Below are 23536 nucleotides of genomic sequence, written 5' to 3' on the forward strand. Positions count from 1 at the left end.
CACAAACATTTAAAGTACATGTGACAGTCTTTCAGTTGCAATGTGATCAGACCCAACCATCTCAATACTAGGGACCAATAGAACCATGGCATGTAATAATGACGTTTTTGTGCCAAGCTTGATACAGTTGCAGACAAAGGTGATCATCAGGATGTTTTTCTCCCTTTTTATTTAGAGATGCTCTCATCACATCACTATGAATGTGGTCCATTTTCAATCCCCAAATAAAGGCTGAGGGCCTCACTGATTGCCATGACACAGGATGGGGAATGGGCCAGACCCATGCCATGTATATCTCTTTGCAAATGTTTAACAGCACTTTCTGACAGTGTTGTAACATCTTGGACTTGCCATTTTGGCCTTTTTAATTCATTTATGGGATATGGCATTGCTGGCAAGGGCAGCATTTTATTACTGATCCATAACTACCCTTCAGGTGGTGGTGGTGAACTGCCTTCTTGAACTGTTGCAGTCTGTGAGAGGGTCTATCCACAGTGCTGTTAGGAAGTGAATTCCAGGATTTTGATGCAGTGACAGTGAAGGAAAGGCAGTATATTTCCAAGTCTGGATGATGAGTGACTTGGACGGGAGCTTCAAGGTGGTGGTGTTTCTAGGTATCTGCTGCTCTTGTCCATCTAAATGGTAGTGGCTTTGGATTTGGGAGTTGCTGGTGAAGGAAACTTGGTGAGTTCCTGCAGTGCACTTTTTGGATGGTACTACTGTTTGGTGATTGAAGGATTGAATGTTTGTGGAAGGGATAGCAATCAAGTGGGCAGCTTTGTCCTGGTGGTGTTTCTTGAGCATTGACACTCATCCAGGCAAGTGGAGAGTATTCCACCACGCTCCTGACTTGTGCCTTGTTGATGGTGGACGGGCTTTGGGGTGTTGGGAAGTGAGTTACCTGCTGCAGGATTTCTAGTCTTTGACCTGCTCTTGTAGCTGCAGTATTTTTATGGCTAGTCCAGTTCAGTTTTGGGTCAATGGTAATCCCCAGGTTGTTGATAGTGGGAGATTGTAATTGCATTGAATGTCAAGGACTAATGGTTAGATTATCTCTCGTTGAAGATAGTTATTGATCAGCAGGACTTGAAATTGTCCAGGTCTTGCTGCATTTGGACATGGACTGTTTCAATATCTGAGAAGTCGTGAATGGTGCTGAATATTATGCAGTCTTCAGTGCACATCTCCATTTCGGATCTTATGATGGAAGGAAGGCCATTGGTGAAGCAGCTGAAGATTGTTGAGCCTAGGAAATTACCCTGAGGAACTCCTGCAGTGAAGTTCTGGAACTGAGATGATTGACCTCCAACTATCATAACCATCTTCTAAGCTAGGTATGACTCCAACCAGTGGAGGGTTCCCTCTGATTCCCATTGACTCCAGTTTTGTTCAGACTCTTTAATGCCACACTCAAGCAAATGCTGCTTTGATGTCATGGGCTCTGATCTTATGTCTGGCATTCAGCCTTGTGTTAAGGCCCAGGGCAGAAACTCCAAGGTATTTTGTAAAGCTAACCTAAACCCTAAGTTTTACATTTCATTTAAACATTAGTGAGCATAAGGTGTTTTACTCCAGGTATAACTCAAGTAACCCACTAGGAAGCTTTTATCAAACAAAGTTTACTTAAGAATACAGTTAGAATATTACGACAAGAATTAGCATACCTTTTACCAATTATAAAATTTAAACTTGGCATAGTACAATTCTTAACAACTGGCTATTTCTGTTGTTGCAACTTAAAGCCGTAGATGTGCACCCTTCTTCAGAATTAATTAGCACTAAAACAAGTTTGCTCGTGATGCTAGATTTCCAGTTTTTTAACACCTATGGACAGAAATCCAAACAGCAGTTTTCAGAGAAGGATATATCCTCAAGACAGCAAACAGAAGTAAACCTTGTCTCCAGACTTTGGAGACATGAAAGGATGCCTCCCTTTCTCTCTCTCTGCAGTTTCCAAAACAGCAACACGCAGACAACTCCATAGAGGGGGAAAAAAAGAAAGACTATTCTCTCTCAACTCCAAACAGCAACTAATTCTCTGTGAATGTCTAACTGTCTCCAGGCTTGTGACCTGGTCTGTTAGTCATCCCAATCAAGTTCTATCCTGCAGTTCCAGGGGAACCCTAAAATAACAGAACACTGCATTAGCTCAGGTTAAAATAAATATGGCATCAATTATTCTGCTTCAGTAACAGAGGATACCTGTTGTAGGCAAATCGGTTCCAATAAAATGCCAAGGACTGATAGAAACATCCTGCAGCAAAACATGATGAAAATACACTTCTAGGCACAGCATCTTCACACTTTTATATGAATCATGGACAATCTTCTTAACTCTCCTAACATGAGAGAAAGGGGCTGCAATTAGTGCGTTACTATATGTGCGCAGTAAAGCATATATTATTGCATAGTAATAGTTTTGTAGCCTTCTATAAAAATTGTACTCTTATTAACTTAACATTAAAGAAGAAAATTGTGGATTTTGTTTTGACTTGTATACAGTTTGAAAGGTAATTTATTACTTTGTCGTGGTTCAAACCTGTCACATCTTGATGCAATGACTCATCTTCATTGTTCTGTGTAGTATCTGAAGACAACACAACAGTTTAGGAATATAATTTTGTGAAAGCAGGTTACAACTTGAGTTGATTGAGGGCTGAGGTTGCTTGTGAGTTAGGGTCCAGTTGTACAGATATCCAGAACACTTGTCAAACTAATTGTGCTGTGTCAAACTAATTGCTGTATACTGTGTATTTTGGAAAGTCATACAAGAATATATTTAATACAGCTTTATTTTGTAGCATCTCTATTTTAATATCATTGCACCATTATTTTTCTGACATTTCACAAATGTATTTTTTAAAGCATTTACATCAAACTGATTGCTCTACTTGCCCTATTCTGGCATTAAATGCTTGGCTTAACGTACCTCTCCAGGCAGGTTTGGGGGATTGCCTTTTAGCATTACAGTGAAGAGCGCAATCCAGTGGGGTCTAAGCCAGGCATCTAAATCAAATCCACCTTTTGAGCAGGTGGGTTAGGGTAAAATCATTGTTTTAATAATTGACTGTGGTGTACTTAAATCACGTCTTTCAAAATTTACCAAATATTTTATCTGATCTACTCTAAGATTGTATGCTTTAAAACTTTGTGCTGAGTACATGAAATATTGTTAGAAATTCTCATGACTAACATTAATAATTTTATACTACTAAGGAATGTATCAATATTTTCTTTTGAAATCCATTGCTAGTAAGAAGTAGTGAATAATGTGGAGCTTCCCTGTGTCTGCGTGGGTTTTCTGAGTGCTCCAGTTTCTCCTCTCTCTCTCTCTCTCTCTCTCTCTCTCCAAAGATGTGTGGGTTAGGTTGACTGGCCATGCTAAATTGCCTTTAGTGTTGGGGGACTAGCAGGGTAAATACACAAGGTTATAGGGATAGGACCTAGTTGGGATTGTTGGTGTAGGCTTGATGGACCAAATGGTTCCTCCTGCATTGTATGGGTTCAGTGATACTAATGAGTAATTATTGAGTTATCTAATCAAGCAGTTCAGTGATCTATCTTGTAAATGACTATTTTAGAAATTTTAAGAAGTTATTGGAGATTGCCAATTTGTAGTGGAGATGCTGGTGTTGGAATTGGGGGTCAAAATGAGAGGTCACATGACGCCAGGTTATAATCCAACAGGTTTATTTGAAATAACAAGCTTTTGGAGCACTGCTCACTTCCCCTGACAAAGGAGCAGCACTCCGAAAGCTTGTTATTTCAATTAAACTTGTTGGGCTATAATCTGGTTTGTGTGACCTCTCCTCTTGCCAATTTGTAGAAATGTTGTTTCTCCTTTATGTAGTTATTTTATAATAACAGTGGCAGTTGTAGCATTACATTCGCTTGATATGCCATAACTTTGGAAAGATTAATGGTTAGGATGTTGCAATTTTGTTAATTGAAGAATAAGTCCACAGGTGACTATAAGGAACCTTCACAGTGCTTCATGTTTTTTGGGAAAGTATAGTAATGATGGATCAGCTTTTTTTTGATAGCATTCCGCATCAAAGGTCATTGTGGAAAATAAAAGTTCATGGTGCTGGGAGTAATGTATTGGCATGGATGGAGGAAATCAGAGTTGATATAAATGGGTCTTTTCTTGGTTGACAGGATGTGATGAGTGGTGTGCTGCAGCAGGGATCAGTGCTGGGACCTCAGCTTTTTTCAATTTATATAAATGACATGAATGAAGGGACGCAAGTTGCTAAGTTTGAAGACAATGAATGATAGGAGAGTAAATTGTGACAGTAAGACGTCCACAAAGGGACGCAAGTTAAATGAATGAGCAAAGATCTGGCAAATGGTATCGTAAAATTCTCCATTTTGGCAGGAAGAATAAAAAAAAAGCTTATTATCCAATTGAATATCAGAGCTGCAGTCCCTTGCCAGAATGCACGAGTCACAAAAGGCTGGTCGGTGCTGGGACCACAACTTTTCACTATACATTAATGATTTGGAAGAAGGAACTGAAGGCACTAACGGCTAAGTTTGCAGATGATACAAAGATATGTAGAGAGACAGGTAGTATTGAGGAAGCAGGGGGCTTGCAGAGGGAGTTGAACAGGTTAGAAGAATGGACAAAAGTGGCAGATGGAATACAGTGTGGAAAAGTGTGAAGTTATGCACTTTGGAAGGAGGAATGGAGACATAGGCTATTTTCTAAATGGGGAAGTGCTTAGGAAATCAGAAACACATAGGGAGTCCTTGTTGAAGATTCTCTTGAGGTTAACGTGTAGGTTCAGTCAGCAGTAAGGAAGGCAAATGCATTGTTAGCATTCATGTTGAGAGGGTTGGAAGACAAGAGCAGGGATGTACTTCTGAGACTGCAAAAGGCCCCTTTGGAATATTGTGAGCAGTTTAGGGCCCCATACCTAAGGAAGGATATGCTGGCCTTGGAAGGGATCCACAGGAGTTCACAAGAATGATCCCTGGAATGAACTTGTCATATAAAGAACGGTTGAGGACTCTAGGTCTGTACTCATCATAGAACCTACAGTGCAGAAGGAGGCCCTTCGGCCCATTGAGTCTGCAGCAACCACAATCCCACCCAGGCTCTACCCCCATATTCCTACATATTTTACCCGCTAATCCCTCAAACCTAAGCATCCCAGGATGCTAAGGGGCAATTTTGGCATGGCCAATCAACCTAACGTGCATATCTTTGGACTGTGGGAGGAAACCAGAGCATCCGGAGGAATCCCACGCAGACACGGGAATGTGCAAACTCCACATAGACAGTGACCCGAGCTGGGAATTGAACCAAGGTCCCTGGAGCTGTGAAGCAGCAGTGCTAACCACTGTGCTACTGTGCCGCTCGTTGGGAGTTTAGAAGGATGAAGGGGGATCTTATTGAAACTTGCAGGATACTGCGAGGTCTGGATAGAGTGGACCTGGAAAGGATGTTTCCACTAGTAGGAAAAACTTGGACCAGAGGGCACAACCTCAGGCTAAAGGGATAATCCTTTAAAAAAAAAGAGGAATTTCTTCAGGCAGAGTGGTGAATCTGTGGAACGTTTTGCTACCAAAGGCTGTGGAGACCAGGTCACTGAGTGTCCTTAAGACAGAGATAGATGGGCTCTTGATTAATAAGAAGGTCAGGGGTTATGGGGATGAGAAAAAATCAGCCATGATTGAATGGTGGAGCAGGCCCAGTGGTTTTATAAGGAATCTTATTTCCACTTGCACATGAAATCTGGCAAGGATTTTGCCATATGGAATCAGCCTTTCTTCTTCTTGTTTTCTCCCTGTGAGCTTTGGTCCCTGGTTTTTCACAATGCCCCAAGCCCTTTATGTTAGCCTTATACTCCAAAAATTCCCTGCCAATCAGCCAATGAATTGATCCGAAGTCTGATTGCATCATTCCATTAGGCCAATCAGATAGAGCCAGGACAAAGGTACTGGTCCTCTCAGACTCCATGGTTCGGCCTCAGCTGTATATAGCTCATATTCCAATACCCATGTAAGGTACACTGGCTTCAAAAGTCTTTCTGCTGGGGACAGGTTTGGCATTTAACACCTTGTGTCCTTTGATAAGTTACAGGCGAGCTTGACTACATGAAACCCTCAGTATAACAAAAAAAAACACTGACCAAAATTCAGGTTTGCTTGATGAAAGGTCTTTCAGCATATTAAAAATTAAATATCTGCAGGCTGTTCAGACACACTATGGAAGAATATGTCATGGAATTTGAGAAAAGCCATAACAGACTAATGAGAATTGGATCAGAATTTCCAGATGTGGTATTGGCCTTTTAAGTTGTTGGAGTATGCCTATCTGTCTCAGATGGATAGTCTTCTGGTAAGAAAGGATCTTTGATCAAATGGTAACATCTTTTAACATGTTCATTTGGGAAACAATTGTTCTTTGCCATTTTTTCAATTCAAATGGAATGGCATAGCAGCCAGAGTAGAGGATTCAATGGTAGCTTGGATGCATGTTGACCAAATGGTACACGAAGGCCCCTATGCGAAGGCAATTACACTAATAACAGACCTGACTTTGAAACCAGCTATAATTGATTTAATAATGGAGATAGAAGATGCACATGGGAGGGTGATAAAAGATGCGCCAACCAAAGAAATGGCAAAGGGATAGTGAATCGCTGTTTTCAATGTGATTTCCCCATATCACTAAAAGTGAATTGTCTAAGAAGAAGAAACCATGTCTTTGCAGCCCCACACAAAATGATGTAGAAACCAAGAGTAATGAGGACAAGGGCCATGAAGGCTTTGTTTTGGTCACACAAAATTTGAACCCAACAATGAGTGTGCTGATGATGGACTCTTGTAACTGTGTAATGTTGGATAGTGGATGTACATCAACTGTACATGTTAAAAATTGACTAAATTGCTGTTTATGGTCCCTTTAATCTGAAAGACCAAAAGAAAATTAAAGAATGTGACAAGCTCCATCTTTCTCTTTTGAAAATGTTATACTTTAACTTCCAAAAGGGTGGTACTACTCTGTAGAATTGAAGGAATCAGCTTGTTCATAAATATGGATGTTGTTTCAAGTGACATACCTTTGTTATAAAGTAAGTCTGCCATGAAAAGAGCCCAGATGACTATAGATTTGAAGCATGACAAAGCTGTACTTTTTGGAAGATGTATAGATCTACATTTTGAGGTCAGACCATTATCTCTTCCCTTTAGTGAACTGAAAATATCTAATCAGAGGATTCATGACTGTTTTATTGTCAGTTATAGACAATGGCTTGGTGGGCAAAGATTATTTTGAAACTTATTAAAAGTTTGCTCATCTAGCACCCCAGAGACTGAAAGCACTGCTTTAGGATTCAGGTATGTTGGATAATGGCTATGATGACTTAATGAGCAAATATCAGCCCTATGTGAGATTTGTATAGAATATAGAAGGGTGCCTCTGTGTCCAGCCGTGAATCTACAATTGGATCGGAATTTCAATGATGTAATGGCTATGGGTTTGAAGATTTGGGATAAAAGGCATCTATTTACTACTATTTGTGTATATGGTGATTTTATAACAAAGACAAAAAGGCTATTGTAGACAAAGTTATGATTTATTGGGATTGGAACAGAGTTGGGAGTATTGTCTAAATTCTTGACAATCAATGGTGTTTTATTTGCGAATAATGAGTTCCAAGAATATGTTACATTGAATATTGTGGTGTTGCACACTGCAGCAGAAATCCACTTCAGCAATTATCTCTGAACAGAATCATGCAGTAACAGATGATATGCTGCGTTAGATTTTGGCCGATCAACCAGGCTGCAAATTGCAGATTGCATTAGCATGGATGGTGCATGCGAAAAATTCATTACAAATAATGGGGGGCTATTGCCTGCGCCAATTGGTATATGAGAGGGAACCCAAAGTTACCATCAGTATTACGGATACTCTTCCGGTATTAGAAAGCAATAGCTCCATTTTTTTCTGCACATACAAATGCCAAACGTGCAGGGAGAAAGGCCTTGATTAAGGTCGAGGTTTCAGAGTGGATATGGTGAACCCGAAGGCATTACACGAGTCCTTTGGGAGTACATTTCAAAAAAGATTATATGGTCTACTATAAAAGAGGACCTAAAAGAGTGGAAAGGGCCATTAAAGTGATAGGGGTGGATGGCAAAACTAGTCATACTACAACGCAGTAACCAGATAGTGCGAGCCCACTCTTCGAGATTAGTGGGAAATGATTATGAATTTGAAGCATCTGAACAAGAGGTAGAAATACAAGAAGCTGTTATACCTCATATACATGTACCTTGAGCAATTATGATCAGACAAGTACAGGCGAGATGAAATCTAATGACCAGCTAAGTAACAGACAGGAGATGAAGCTGTTACTTCAAGGGCTCAGCTACCCAAAGTGGACACTGGTATTGCATATTCCTCCAGGATCAAGTGAGTGGAGGGATGCCACTAAAATCGGAAAAGCATCAGGAAAATAAAACAAGGCCAAATTAGTAACCTGTGGGTTTGTGGAACACTGCCGGGGGCGGGGGGAGAGACATTAGGGTTGATTCACCTACAGTGGGGAAAGTGACATTGAAAACTTTTTTTCCCACTGTGCTAGCCTCTGATCATTGGGAGTGCAAGTCTATAGATATCAAAGTAGCATTGCTGCAGGGTAAAGAAGTTTTTTTTTTGAAGTTAACCAAAGAAGCAGGTAGGATGCAGAGGGAGAGTTGTGGAAACTGAACAAATATGGATATGGATTGAGTAACGCATCAAAGGTTTGATATTTTTCTGTACAATCCATGGGGGCGATTCTCCCAAAATTGCTGAATTGATGGTAAAACTGTTCTAGATCACGACTGTTTTTGCAGTGCAGATTCTCACTCGATTCTCCCCATCTGTGCAATGCAGAGATCACAATTGGGAATATCATTAAAAACCCAGTGGTGGCAGGGCCTATTCACGCTGGAGTCTGACAGCTCCGGAACTCTGTGCATTTTATGGCCTTGCTCGAGTGAGACAGGAATTCCAGTCGAAGTTCTGCAGAGATTTCCATTGTTGGACCCTTGCCTGTGCTGGTTCCATGGCGGACGAGGTGGTAGAGATCCAGCCATAATGTCCTAAAATTAAGCAATATGTTCAGTACAAGTGATCTTGAAGGAAGTAAAACTTTAAAGGTGAAACTAGAAGAATGTGTAATTGAATTCCCGGCACTTGGAAAACTGGAAGACGTAAAGTTTAATTTGTTTTGTGATGTTTCACATGCCATTCTCCCAGATGGACATTCAAGCAGTGCTGATTTTATTATAATTGTAGTCGTAAGGAAGGAAAATGTTGCCCCTTGGCCTGGGAAGCAAAAAAAAAAGGGTGGTCAAGAGTACTTTGTCTGAAACCATAGTGTTCGTGGAGATGGGAGAGGGGGGTGTATCTGTCTGACATGTTAACAGAATTATTTTTTAAAATGACATCGGGAAAGAAGATACCAATTGAGTGTTTATGTGGACAGTTGGTCCTGGTTAAACAATATTCACTGTACAAAACGTGTAACAGAAAAATGAGTGGGAATTGATTTGGCCAGCATTAAACAAATGTTGGAAAACAAGGAGGTTTCCGAGTTAAACTGGGTTTGTGTGAATCTCCAGTTAGCCAATTATTTTACTAAAATGGGTGCAGGTGCTGGAAAATTGTTGAGAATACTGAGGATGGTTACCTAAAATTAACTTGGGGAAAGAAAGGTGAATTTGACCACTGGCAACATGCTGTGGTGATCAGCTGATCTGGTAGAAATAGGAAGCAGATGGGGATTGGAGGAAGTATTTGTGGTCCAGGGCATGGTCCACATGGTTGTGCAACAAAGGATCTTTATTAAATCTTTACTTTGGATTTACTTTCTGAAGTTTTTTGTTTATTGCTACTGGAGGATTCTTAGTGCTGGAATAACAACAGAGACAAAATATTCATTTAAAACCCTTCCCACAGCCTCTGCATCTATACAAGTTTCCTTCATCTCTTGATAGGTCCCACTTTTCCTTAACTAACGTTTTACCATTAATATATTGGTAAAAACATAATTGTGTTTTTAACATTACTTGCTCATCTGTTTTCGTGCCCTCTCTTTGATTTCCTTGTTTCCTTTTTTACTTCCATCCCTGCACTACTTATATTCCTCTAGGCTGTCTGCAGTGCTTGGTTTCTTGTGCCTATCGTACACTTTTTGTCTGTTTGATCAACACCTGTATTTGTCTACACAACCGGGGGCTCTAAATTTGACAGTGCCACTCTTTATTTTTGGAGGGGACATGTCTACTTTGTATATTTAGAATCTCTTGCTTTTCAAAGCTGTCCTTTTTCATGGCAATGCTAAATCTAACTAAATTGTAATCACTATCTCCAATATGGTCATCAACTATCACTTCACCTACTTACCCTTATTTGTTCCCCAAAACTAGACCTAGAATTGCATCTTGTTGGGTTTGTCACCAATTGGTTGAAAAATATTCCTGGACGCACTGCATGAATTCTTCGCCCTCAGTGCCCCTTATATTGTTTGAATCCCAGTTGATAATTGGATAGTTAAGTCTCCTACTTTTTTGTTCTCACTGGCAGAAATTTGCCTGCTCATTAGTTCCTCCAACTTCTTTTCACCATTTGGGGGACTATAGTATACTCCCAGTAGTGTCATTGCCCTTTTTCTAAGCTCATAAAGCCTTGTTTGTTGACTCATTCAAAATGTCATCCCATCTCATTTCTGGAATTGATTCTTCTAATCTTTAGTGTTACTTCCTCTCCTTTGATCTTCCAGCCTATCGTGTCTGAAGACGCTAACCAGTGATATTTAGCTGCCAATTTTGCCCCGCCTTTAGCCAGGTTTTCAGTATAGCAATGACATCACACTGCCCTTAATTCGTCAAGGTCTTGCATAAAGAAGAAGGAGGCTAATATCCGGATGAGACTTGAGGGCTCAGATAGTGCACTAGAAAGCTTTAGATTGGCTAGGAGGGAGTTAAAGAGTGAGTTAAGAAGGGCTAAAAGAGGACATGAGAAGACTTTGGCTGATAGGATTAAGGAGAATCCTAGGGCGTTCTATAGATAGGTTAAGAACAGAAGGTTGGTTAGGGCAAGATTGGGGCCAGTTAGAGACAGCAGTGGGAATTTGTGTGTGGAGCCGGAAGAGATTGGAGAGGCATTGAACCAATATTTCTCTTCGGTGTTCACGCAGGGGGACACAAATGTAGCTGTGGAGAACACTGGGTTACAGGGTTGTAAACTGGACAGTATTGCAGTTGACAAGGAGGATGTGCTAGATATTCTTGAGGGTTTGAAAATAGATAAGTCCCCTGGGCCGGACAGGATTTACCCTAGGATTCTCTGGGAGGCAAGGGAGGCGATTGCAGAGCCTCTGGCTCTGATCTTCAGGTCGTTGTTGGTCACAGGTATAGTGCCAGAAGATTGGAGGATAGTGAATGTTGTCCCATTGTTTAAGAAGGGGAACAGAGACTTCCCTGGGAATTATAGACCAGTGAGTCTTACTTCTGTTGTGGGTAAGGTTTTAGAAAAAATTATTAGGGATAGGATTTATAGTTATTTGGAGAGTAATGAATTGATTGGAGATAGTCAGCATGGTTTTGTGGAGGGTAGGTCGTGCCTTACTAACCTTATTGAGTTTTTTGAGAAAGTGACCAAAGAGATGGATGGGGGTTAGGCAGTTGATGTGGTATATATGGACTTTAGTAAGGCGTTTGATAAGGTTCAGCATGGAAGGCTTCTGCAGAAAATGCAGATGTATGGGATTGAGGGTGATTTAGGTAATTGGATCAGGAATTGGCTGGCGGATAGGAGACAGAGGGTGGTGGTTGATGGTAAGTATTCGTCATGGAGTTCAGTTACGAGTGGTGTGCCTCAGGGATCTGTTTTGGGGCCACTGCTGTTTGTAATTTTTATAAATGATCTGGATGAGGGTATAGTTGGGTGGATTAGTAAATTTGCTGATGACACCAAAGTCGGAGGCGTGGTAGATAGTGAGGAAGGGTGTCTTAGTTTACAGGGGGACTTGAACAAGTTGCAGAGCTGGGCTGAGAGGTGGCAGATGGAGTTTAATGTGGAAAAGTGTGAGGTAATTCACTTTGGTAGGAATAACAGATATGTAGAGCATAGGGCTAACGGTAGGACTCTGAATAGTGTGGATGAACAGAGGGATCCAGGTGTATGTGTATGTAGATCCCTGAAAGTTGGGAATCAAGTAGATGGGGTTGTTAGGAAGGCATACGGTGTCTTGGCGTTTATTGATAGGAGGATTGAACTTAGGAGCTGCAGCGTCATGTTGCAACTGTACAAGACTCTGGTGCGGCCGCACTTGGAGTATTGTGTGCAGTTCTGGTCCCCACATTATAGGAAGGATGTGGAGGCATTGGAGAGGGTGCAGAGGAGGTTTACCAGGATGTTGCCTGGTATGGAGGGGAGGTCCTAATGAGAGACTGAGGGATTTGAGGTTGTTTTCGTTAGAAAGAAGGCGGCTAAGAGGGGACCTTATTGAAACATATAAGATGATTAGAGGTTTAGATAGGATGGACAGTGATAGCCTTTTTCCTTTGGATGGAGAAAGCTAGCACGAGGGGGCATAGCTTTAAATTAAGGGGTGGTAGTTATAGGACGGATGTCAGGGGTAGGTTCTTTACCCAGAGGGTGGTGAGGGATTGGAATGCCCTGCCTGCTGCAGTTGTAAATGCGCCTAGTTTGGGGGCATTTAAGAGATCCGTGGATAGGTTTATGGATGGAAAGGGTTTGGTTTAGGTTAGAGGGTCATTGCTTTTTAACTGGTTGGTGCAACATCGTGGGCTGAAGGGCCTGTTTTGTGCTGTAATGTTCTATGTTCTATAATGGATTACTATGTAAACTTTTGATAAGGTTTCACAAAATGGTTTACTACGTAAAGTTAAAGCGCATGTAATGTCTTGAAATGGATTAAAAGCTGGTTAGCAGTTCTGCTTTCGGTAGACTGTGCTGCACTGTATGGGAACATTGAGGAATCAGCGCAGTAGCAAAACTGAAGGTCTACAGTGCTGTGGTACTCACTACCCTCCTGTATGCCTGTGAAACGTGGACTGTGTATCGAAGGCATGCAAGACAGCTCAATCATTTCCACATGACTTGTCTTTGAAGAATATTATGCATCAGATGGCAAGACAAAGTACCAGACATAGACGTGCTCTAGAGAGAGCTTCAATCATCAGTCACACACTGCTGATGAGAGCACAGACCCTGTGGGCAGGTCACGTCATCTGTATGCAGGACGAGCGTATACCCAAGCAGCTCCTTTTTGGGGAACTCTCTGCTGGAAGAAGCTCGCATGGAGGGCAGAAGAAACATTACAAAGACACACTCGAGGCCTCCCTGAAGTCGCTTGACATTGACATGACCACCTGGAAAACGCTGGCACAAAACAACCCTACCTTGTGCTGCCTCATCCACAAGGGCTATCAAGCTTATGAAGCAAGCTGCAATGCTGAAACACAACTTAAGCGCGAGCAGTGCAAGTCCAGAGCCACCAGCACAACAATTACAATGTCTACACAAGTCTGCCCAATATGTGCCAGGACATTCTGTGCCCGAATTGGCCTGATCAGTCATCTTCAGACACACTGCATCCAGCCTCAAAATGACTAATGGTGTCAAGGTCCTCATCGATGACGATGGACGAATAACAACTATGTAAACTTTTGACAGAGTTTCACGGAATGGTCTACTGTGTACTGTGTAGTTAAAACGTATGTAATGTCTTGAAATGGATTGAAAGCTGGTTAGCAGATAGGAAGCAGAGTTGGCGTAAATGGACCTTTTCTGATTGGCGGTCAGTGACTAGTGGGATTCCACAGGGATCTGTGCTAGAACCCCAATGGTTCACATACATTAATGATTTGGAAGAGGGAGCTATATATGTATTATCTCCAGATTTGCAGACGATAAATTTAGGTGGGAGGGTGAGGAAGATGCAGAAATGCTTCAGTGTGATTTGGACAGGCTGTGTGTGTGGGCTTGTGCATGGCAGATGCAGTATAATGTGGATAAATGTGAGGTAGCAGTAATAGGAAGACAGATTATTACTTGAATACGTGTAAATTGATCATTATTAGTGTAGTCAGGATGTGGATTTGAGATTGCATTGAATGGTGGAGCAGCTTGAGGGGCCAGCTGGCCTATTCCTACTCCTCATCTATATGTATGACAAATTTAAAATGTGTTAGAATCACTGTAGAGACTGCTTATTATTTTAAGAGATTCAAACTTCTAGTTTTCAGGTGAATAAATGACAAGTTTTTACTGTAACAAATGTCTAAAGATATAATTGTCTAAATACTATTTGTGTTTTGCAAGCAATTTTTAGAGAGTAACATTTCCCTTTTATATTTATCACACTCCCCACGAATGACAGCCCTTATAGCAAACCGTTCAGTTATGGATTCCCAAGTTGTAACTTGCAAGTGACTATGTCCAAGCATTTCCTCTTTGATGGAGAGCTTTTTAAATCCAACCACCAATAGTAAAACTCTGTTCTGATGATTCTCCTTCTCCCGGCCTTGCCAGGGTGAATCTCCTGGTATACTTAGGATGTCTTTAACTAGAGACCATTTCCTGCCTGCATCTGGCTAAGGTAGCTTGAAAAGCCAAGCGGCCTCAGCCAAGCTTCAGATGGTCTTTGCTGACTCTGGTATTGATTTTGTAGGGATGTCTGTAACCAGATCTTGGCTTCCTCTGAACTTCTTCCCATAGCACCGTGACACACATTAACTATCCTTGATCACAACTCCCTTTCATATTGCAAGTAAAAGGACAGCCTACAATACAACTGATTGCAACCCAAAACTACCAAGCCCTTTCTAGGCCTGTGGGACACTGAAACCCACTCATTTGTAGACTGCTGCCGTTGCCTCAAGGTGAATACCTTGCACCTTCTCAGTAACACAACTTTAAGCCACCTTATGATCTCCAGTGTGACTAATGTACCTTTAAGAAATGCATTTTTAATCATGTTCTCTGCAGTTACAAGCAGGCATCAAGCTGTCTGCTTAGATTTCCTTTAACTGCTGTTTAAATGGGGTTTTGTTTATGTTTAATCTGGGCCTAATATCTTTTCTGGGAATTTACGACCTTTTTGAAGGGTTGTGGGAAGATTGATTGACAGATCAGGTAGGACAGTTTTTTTTCCCCTCCTCCAAGAGTTCTTCACTTTCAGTTTTGATTGCTGGCTGTTTTTAGTTAAAGGCTGTGTGGAATCCAGACTGACAAGTGCATTTCTTGCCCCTTCCTCTGGAGTGAAAATTCTGTCGTCGGTGGTTTGTTAGCTAGTAATTTGAGGCAAAGATCACCTCTATCGCTTGCAGTGGTTTGCTGGCTAGAAGCTAGAGGCCAGCAGTGGCATTATCTCAAGGCAAAGTGCTGGCAATTTCCAGAAAGGAGAAGCTAGAATTTCAGTTCTCCTACCAAATGACTAAACGCTGGCATTATGTGAGCATTTTTTTTTTGTGATAAGCCTGTGGCAGGTGTAAGTTTTTATAAGGAGATTTGTCATATTGGATGAGAGGTTTTAGTGGGTAAACATGAAAATTAATTTTGCCTTGGGCGGAAATGAAATAAGTCCTTTCTGTGAACAGTTGGTGAAACAGAGATTGTTTGAAAAAAAATCAATATCACTTCCTCAGTCAAGAAAAGATTTCAGTAGAAATGTACATTTTGAAAGCAACAAAGATAATCTATGTTGCAATAGACAATTGAATTTTTGTTGCATATGCTAAGACTGTTAAGTACTATAACTTCCTTCAGCTGTTTCATAGAGTTGCAACTTCCTTCTCGCTCCTTGGCCACACTTAATTTTCATCCCCATTGAATTACATATTGGCAGTTAGGCTTGATTCTAACCACCAATGAGCACAGGGTATTGTCATTTTTTTTTGCTGCCTTTTATTTCGGAAGTTATCGGTAATAGCAAATCCATATATAAAAGCAAAATTTTGCCAATGTTGGAAATGTGGAAATACTTGGATTAGGTAGCATTTGTGAAAATAGAAAAAGTTAACATTGTAGGTTGATCATTTTTAATCTGAGTTCGGAAACCTTTAATCCTCGTCTCTCCATACATGCTGCCTGACTGCTAAATATTTCCTTCATTTTCTGTTTTTATTTTACATCTGTCTTTAAGTAGTCCTATGTAGTTGATATTGACATTGAAGGATAAACACAGCCTCAAGTATTAGATTGCAATGATCATGCCTCTGATCTTTTCTTGATGGAAAATAGACAAGTTTCACATGAGGTATCTACCCTTGATTGAGACCACTTTGGGTCTCTGATCTCCTTCTGTGCTTGTCACTTCCCTTGACTCTCCTGTGACTCAAAAATGTTGAGAGTAAAATGATTGTCAACCCTTTTAAGACTGAATTGGCAACCTGTTTAGATCCAAATGATTTTCTTATGCTTTTATTATTATTTGTCCAAACCTTTACATACTGTGCCATTGGCAATGGCTCTAGAAATGTACATGGTATTTTATGTTGTAGCTATTAAGTTAACATTTTCAATGTCCACCGAACGAGGTTAAATTGCGTAAAACTGGTGCACTTTTTAACCAGGAAAGCGCATCATAAGATGAAAGCAAAATACTGTGGATGCTGGAATCTGAAACACAAACAGAAAATGCTGGAAAAACTCAGCATTTCTAACTCCATCTGTGGAGAGAGAATAGAGCCATGTTTCGGGTCAGGATGACCCTTTGTCAGGGCTGGAGACAAAGAAAATCAGACCAGATATATACTATGAGTGTATGGGGGTGGGTTTGTAATTGATAGAAATGACACGGACAGAGAATTTAAAGGGTGACGATAAAGGCTGAGAATGGTGCGAAGAGCACCTGTTAAGTGATCGGAGTGAGTGAATGGCACAACAAAGGTGCAGATTGTCAAAGGACAATCTGAGGAATGTGGCAGTTGACTGGGGTGGGGTGGGGGGAGAAAGAGAGAAGACAAGATGGAGGACGTGATTTCAGAAGTGGAAAAATAAGAATATAAAGTAATAAAAAATAGATGAATGAGATGAAATGAAGTGCATCATCATATTGGTTCTTGGAATGATAGATCAATAAGTGGAAATAAAGTATTAAGGGTGTATGTGAGCCTTTTAAATCTTTGTGAATTTACTGTAATGGTTTGACTTGCTTGGTTTGCATGTAATATGTATTGATTTGTACCCAAAGCTCATTGCTTTAATTGAAATTGTATTGGTGGGAGTTTTCACAATGGATCATAAATGGTTTACTGTAGGTAACAAGAGACCTCTCATAATGGAAACATAGATAACCAAAATGCATCTTAAACTTATCACCATAAATATCACAGTGCACTGTAGCCAGAAGTGCTCTGAGTGCTGCATTAGTGTCAGACTAATCACTGGCTGTTCAGAGGTGTCCAAAGTGTCAAACTTTATTTTGGAAGGGAACGGGTTCATGGAATAAATGAATGAATGTGTGTTTTGGATGGCCCATTGATGATGTGAGAAAGCCGAGCTGAAAAACCACTGAATCAGGGTGTCCCTGCCCACTTGAAGGTTCCGCATTACAGCCTTATTGTCCTTTCTGTCTGGCAAATGTCATCAGCTGAGTCCATGTAGGTGTCCACAGTTGAAACATCATTGTTCTTCTGTTTGAGGTTCCCCCCTGGAGAGAGAGATTGTGAAGAGTGCAGCAAACCACTCCAATGAGCTGCATTTGTTTGGGCATAATGTGGATATGCCGGCATTGGACTGGGGTAAACACAGTAAAAAGTCTGACAACACCAGGTTTTAGTCCAACCGATTTATTTGATAGTAAACTCACAAGCTTTCGGGTTAGTCCCTTCGTCAGGTGAATGGAGAGTTCTGGCCTCAGACAGAGCATATAAAGCACAGACTGTCTGTGCATTCACCTGACGAAGGGATTAACCCGAAAGCTTGTGAGTTTACTATCAAATAAATCGGTTGGACTAAAACCTGGTGTTGTCAGACTTTTTACTTTGTTTGGGCAGGCACTGCGTGGCGACTTCTGATCAGTTGAAACATCTGAACAGCAGCCTAATGGTCCTTTCCGTGATCACCCCTGTGGATACATAGCAGTGGTTGTATGATGACCAGCAAGGCATCATCTGCTACCTTTTTTAGCTGGAGACCTTTGTTGCCAACCTGCCTCAAAGAGCCTGGGCACCCATGAGTGACTGAAGAATATATGCACTGAGTGAGCTTCAGGTACCTTGAACACACCTGCAGAATCTGGATCTTGTGGTCACATATAATCTGAACATACATTGAGTGGAACCACTTCCTGTTCACAAAGACACTCTGCTGGCCAGCTGGCACCTTGATGGCTACTTGGATGCAATAAGTGGCACCTTAGATGCAGGGGGAACCCTGCAATGACTGCAAGTTATCTTGTCTGCTCAGCCTGGCTGAACTGATCCAGCCTGAAACCAATCAATCTGTTCACATATCTTAATGGAGTGTCAGTGTGTGATGGCACTGTGCTATGTTTGGGAGGGAGGGAGCTGGTTTAAGAGGCAGTTTTGTTACAAGCAGTTAGTTTGGCCAGAATTCAGCAGAAGCTGAGAAAGAAGGATAATTACTCATTTTGACCATGTGTTTATTTTATAGAAGGCTTAATGTGGTGTTTTCTTAGTAAAGTGATAAGGCGAGTCAGGTGTATGGGGACCAAGTCATGTGATGCTGGCAATGAGAAGAGCTAGGCTTGAAGGAAAAAGTTTAATTTTAAAATAGAGGTTGTTGCCTAGAGCTGGTAAACAGAAGAGGCTCTCGCTCTTGCTCTCAAGGAGGCCATTCAGGCCATTGAGCATGTGTCGACAACGATCCAATCCAGGTTCTATTCCATAACACCACGTATTTATGCTGCTAATCCACCTGACACGAAGGGGCAATTTAACATGGCCAATCAACCTAACCTACACATTTTTGGACTAAGAGGAAACTGGAGCACCCAGAGGAAACTCGCACAGACGTGGGAAGAATGTGTAAACTCCATACAGACAGTCACCTGTGGCCAGAATCGAACCCGAGTCCCTGGTACTGAGGCACCACTGCTTTACGAATGCTCCAGGACTGTTAAGCCAAGTTAAAGCAAGTATGCCTGGATTTGTTAACTATTTTTGCTAACCACTTTTAAAGAAGGGTTTAAGTCTGTAAGAAAAATTTGCTTAATGGAACGGAATAGTAATAAGTTAGGATTTAAGAGTTTGTTTCTTTGCATGTTCAAGATTCTTCAGCTGCTAAGAGTTAAATTGATTTACTTGGTTAGAGGTATATTAAACTGTTATGGATAAAGCTTGTTAGATCAAAAAGATTCCAAATTTGTCAATGGAATCGCTTCTGATGTGAAGCATCCTTTCATTATATTCAAATCAAATTACAAAGATTGTTGGGGTCTAGTTTGGCTTCATAGTATACCTGAGGTTTCTGATATGGCACCCAAACAAGTGGCCAACTTGACACCACTGTGTGCAGCTGACTGAGACTCCACATAGGTCACCTGTAGGTCCCTGAAAGAGGTATAAAGGTTTAGTGCCACTGTGACCTTCAGTGGCATGGGCATTGGGTGTCCTTCCACACAATTGAAGACTATCCAGGGCTCAATTATTTGGTAGATACTTGTCGTGGCTTCCCTTGAAAGCCATTTTTATTTTGTATATTTAAAAACCATGAGCGACCAGACAAAGCACTTCTTCAATCATTTGTGAGTACATCTGGATGGTCTTTATGTATAAAAATACATTGCAATAAAGTCAAAATCCACTCGAATTATTTTTTCCATAATCTTCCATGTTCAGTTTTCTAGCTGAAGTCTCTTTCCACCAATTATGGTTTTACAGTGGCCCCAATAGGATCCAATCCTCCAATACTTTTGTCACCCAAGAGCATTCAATGTCAGCAGCCTATTTAACTTCCGTAGTCATCAAAACTGACCCTTTTCCTCTCTTTGCCTTTTGTCTATAAATGCATGCCACCAGCGTACATTGCATTCCAAAGAAAGAGGAATAATATCAGAGGTGAATTATATATCTCACCAATTCTTCTGTATAAGACCAGTTAGCTCTGTTCAGATGTTTTTTCCAGGTCTTTGAATCAATGCCATAGCAGATGACATATAGTGCACTGTATATATAAATAACATTTGAGTGTTTAACACAAATGGTTTAAAGTTTGTGCACCTGGTGATCGTACTGTGTATGAGTAGGCTTTAGGAAATAATTAAAAGTATGAATACTAGTTTAAAATTTTGATAACTTTTATAATGAACAGTTTTCTTGTATATTTGAACTAACTAGTGCTAAATACCAAAGGAGTTCAATTGTATGTGTTACGTGGGCACTTTAAGACAACAGAAGCAAATTAAAATCAGTCATTAACTTTAACTTTGTACATTTACCTCCATCATTTTGTTAGACATGATAAAATCAAATCTTCCTCAATGATCTGAATAAAAAGACAAAAATCAAGTTGATTACTATTAATACTCTTTATAATTAAAAATATTTTGATGTTGCAATCCATAAACTCTCAGTTTATGAACATACATCATACAGTTGAGTCATGTATACAATTTACACATCAGTTTTAAATTTGTACCAGAATTATTTGTAAGTCTTTTTATTCTTCAAATTCCTTCCAACAAATTTTACTAAATTGTATTTTACACTGATTTTTTTTTTATTTTAGACTAAGTTCATTTCTCAAGAATTGTGTCTCTCTCTCTCAATGTCCTCATTGTTCAAGGGTTTCTAATTAGAGCCTAATGCCACAGTATCACTGCAAGGCAGGAAGATGGGTCCCATTTCACTACCTTAGGTTTGTTCTTGCTGCTACTAGTAGTATTATAACAATTTAGAGATGCTAGGCTGTGGATCTAACATGCCTCTTTCAATTTCCATAAAACATTAGGGAAATAAATTTTAATAAAAACTAAATATTTCCCAAGGGAGTTTTGGATGGTATCAACTGGTCTAACAATTTTTCACACGGATTTAACTCACTAGCGGTAGCCTTAGTTCTCTGAAACAGCTGTGGGGATTGCAATATTCACCAATAGCTGGTAGGAATTCAGGTCTGGCATAGCTACTTTTGGGTTTAAATGATGTCAGTGACTCCTATAAACGCTCTGAATCTCTCTTATGGGAGTTAACTTGCACTGTTTTATAGCTATCTACTTGTACAATGTTGTAACCTAAACAAGGTATTTGTCTCTTGCATATGTACTGTTTCAGTCTCTCTTGATGCAGATTGAGCAAATATATGGTAAGACTACAAGATACGAATCATTAAGCTGTTTTATTCATTGTGAGATGAATGTACAGAACAGTCATTATGATCTGTGCAAATTACTTCTGCGTGTGGAACATCAAATCGAGCTCTGCTGTCACCTTGCGGCAATTATGGAATGTTTTGACACTAGCTTTGGCTTAGTTGGTACTATCCTCACCACTGAGTTCCACTCCAAAGATTTGAACACTAGTCTGAACTGGCACTCCACTGTAGTACTAAGGGAATACTGCTCTGCTGGATTTGTCATTTTTCATATGAGGCATTAAACCAAGGCCTGGTATGTGCTTTCAGGTGGACATAAGATCTGTTGCAGTACTTTTAAAAAAGAGCAAAGGGTAATGTACTCGTTTTATTTCTAGTGTTTCGTCATTAGCAGCTTTGCGGTGCAACAGGGTCATTTTAAGAGCCTGATCATGTAGTTTATCTTGGTGTTAACATCCTTTCAGTAAAGCCCTGCATTTGTTTAAACTATCAAGGCCTGAAACTTCAGAAAAAGCTTTCCACATGCTCTGTAACAGTACAAGGAGCACTGAGAGTCACAAATACTATGCAATTACAAATTTAGATTCCTTAGAGAGGTGTTATAAAACACAAAGGGAAACAAGCTGAGTTTGGGTTTGCCCTGTTTTGGGGGGAGAAAAGAAGCAAGGCTGTGCTGAAAATTCATGGCATATGCTCACACGTCCTTTTTTTATAGTAAACAGGTGGGTGTTTTTGGTGATGTGGGGCCATTCATAGGAACTACTGAGTGATGGAGCTTGTCCAAGCAAACAAGACAGCAGCGGGCATAATAGTCCCAACTTTCCTGAGCATGATGGAATTGGGGAAGAAGCCAGAGAGGTCTGGTACAGCCAGAAAGGCCAGGCATGAAAACCGACAATGAAATAGTAGAAATATTGTAGGACCACAATTCACAGAAACCTTCAGTTATCGTCGATAGATTTGCGTTCCATAAGCTTAACCAACTAGAAGGTGAATCAATCACAGTTTGCAGGTACCTTGAGAATAGCTGGCCGCTAAATTTGGGAACGTCATGAATACCATTCCAGAGAGATTAGTCTGTGGCTTAAGGAGCGAGGCTATTTGAAAGTGGTAGTTAACAGCAAAGAACCTAACGCTAAAGAAAGCTTTTAAAGTTGCTCTATCCAGGGAATTAGTAGCTAAAGAATCTCAACAGTTGAGTTCAAGAATAAGAATTTGTAAGATATTAAGAACATAAGAACATAAGAAATAGGAGCAGGAGTAGGCCATCTGGCCCTTCGAGCCTGCCCCGCCATTCAATAAGATCATGGCTGATCTGTCGTGGCTCAGTTCCACATTCCCGCCCTCTCCCCATAACCCTTAATCCCCTCCCTTATCAAAAACCCATCAACCCGGAGTTCAGATCTCAGTTTGTTCATCCAGTAACATAGCTACTCTGCTACTGGACCCATGCGGGATGAGGTGTGCCTGCTTACAAGAAACTGATGGCTTGAGGTTCCCAAAGCTGTCCACCTGTGTGGCCATCCTCACCTCATGCCTGAGTCTGGTGCAGATTAGTAACAGGATTTTTACTGGTTAATAACTTCATTATCAACACAGCATCTGATTCCTTGTCTGCTAGAAGATGATTGAGACAGAACCAGCTCTTACATTGTCATTTGTTATTATTAGCTGAAAATCGAACGCAGACACAGACTAGCAATTAACTTTGCAAAAACCAGGCAGCCAGCAGCAGATTGCTAGTGCAAAGACATGCAGTATTTGTGGCAAAATGGGCCACATTGAATGTGCTTGTTGAAAAAACAAACATTTCAGGCCAGGATTACAAAAGCCAAATAAAAGAAAAAGCATTCACCTGGTAGGAGAAGGGCATGATAAAGGACTTGAGTCTGATGGTGAATTATCATTAAATGTACTGGCTCTTGTTGGTGCAACAACCTGTTACTGGGTCACTCTTTTACTGGACAGATAGCTGGTGAAAATGGAGGTCGCTACTGGAGCCACAGATGCTGGATTCTGCAGATTTGTTGGTACCAGAAACTACCAAGAATAACTTTGACATATTGCTTTTGAAACCCTCGAAGGTACAGTTTAAAAACCTATACTGGAGAAGTGGTTTTGTTGAGAGTCCATATTGACATTGATGAGACCACATTTGGAATATTGCGTTCAGTTCTGGTCACCTCACTGTAAGAAGGATGTGGAAGCTTTGGAGGGAGTGCAGAA

The 23536-nt window shown here is 40.7% G+C and overlaps 1 protein-coding gene across 3 annotated transcripts in view; it reads left to right on the plus strand.

The window, feature by feature from the left end:
* Window positions 1-23536, plus strand: part of LOC145358418 (disabled homolog 2-interacting protein-like) — a 739003-nt gene that overhangs the window by 80490 nt on the left and 634977 nt on the right. The window lies entirely within an intron of this gene.

Source organism: Carcharhinus amblyrhynchos, chromosome 25, assembly GCF_965287045.1.
Source record: "Carcharhinus amblyrhynchos chromosome 25, sCarAmb.v2.hapA, whole genome shotgun sequence".
Classification (NCBI taxonomy): domain Eukaryota; kingdom Metazoa; phylum Chordata; class Chondrichthyes; order Carcharhiniformes; family Carcharhinidae; genus Carcharhinus; species Carcharhinus amblyrhynchos.